Below are 1,072 nucleotides of genomic sequence, written 5' to 3'. Positions count from 1 at the left end.
ATTTAAGAGGATGGTTCAAAAGAATACTCAAAAGTATAGGCAGCTGCTTAGTTTCGCAGCAGGCTTATTATCAATAACTCATAGTTCTTTAAGATTAGAAAATTAATAGATGTCACCTGGACTGCTAGAAACTGTTTAAAAAAATATCTAATAATAAACTTAAACTGATAAATTTAAGAGGATGGTTCAAAAGAATACACAAAAGTATAGGCAGATGCTTAGATTCGTAGTAGGCTTATTATCAATAACTCGTAGTTCTTTAAGATTAGGAAATTAATAGATGTCACCTGGACCGCTAGAAACTGTTTAAAACATTTAATAATAAACTAAAACTTGTAAATTTAAGAGGATGGTTCAAAAGAATACACAAAAGTATAGGCAGTTGCTTAGTTTCGTAGTATGCTTATTATCTATAACTCATAGTTTTTTAAGACGGATGCCTTCATAGCTCAGTGGTAGAGCGCCAGTCTTGTAAACTGGATGTCCGTAGTTCGATCCTTCGTGGAGGCATAACTCTGCCTTAATTTTAAAAGCCAACACAAAAAGAAAGAGTTCATAAAAATGTTGAATTTTATATACATTAACTCAAAAAAGTCTACACACTTCGTTATAAGTTGGAAATTGATTTCTTAGACTAAATGGTAAACTAGATAATCGCATTCAAGCTTGAGGGTTTTCAACTTTCATGCGAATTTTTCTCTCCAAAAATTGGCGAATTTTTTCTTTAGGGTTTTCAACTTTCATCAACTTTTTTCCTTCATTCTAGATCATCTTTGGTGATTTAGAATGGGGAAAACCCTGATTCAAACGTGAATAATCAAGGGAACAATAAGGTATCTTTTGCTGGTTTGGTTAAGGGTAAAAAACCATATATGTTAAAAGATTCAGATTTATTATCTCTTCCTGAGGCGTCAACATATCTTGAAGAACCAGCGTTGGATTTTCCTACTGATCTTACTCTAGAGGGACGTGATGTTTTTCAGTTCAGTCTCATTGGGAGATTGAACTTTAAGGGTTCAAAACTTGCTGATGTTCAAAAAAGCTTGGAAGAACAATGGGGTTTTGGTGCTGG

The 1,072-nt window shown here is 33.4% G+C and overlaps 1 non-coding gene across 1 annotated transcript; it reads left to right on the top strand.

Moving 5' to 3' along the window:
- Positions 1–438: 438 nt before the first annotated feature.
- TRNAT-UGU lies at positions 439–510 on the top strand. The gene has a single exon. It is a non-coding gene; the product is annotated as a tRNA-Thr (tRNA).
- The last annotated feature ends 562 nt before the right edge of the window (positions 511–1,072 follow it).

This window comes from Papaver somniferum, unplaced genomic scaffold, assembly GCF_003573695.1.
Source record: "Papaver somniferum cultivar HN1 unplaced genomic scaffold, ASM357369v1 unplaced-scaffold_123, whole genome shotgun sequence".
Lineage (NCBI taxonomy): Eukaryota > Viridiplantae > Streptophyta > Magnoliopsida > Ranunculales > Papaveraceae > Papaver > Papaver somniferum.
The sequence above is the reverse complement of the archived record's forward strand: the minus strand, read 5'-3'. Positions and strand labels throughout refer to the sequence as shown.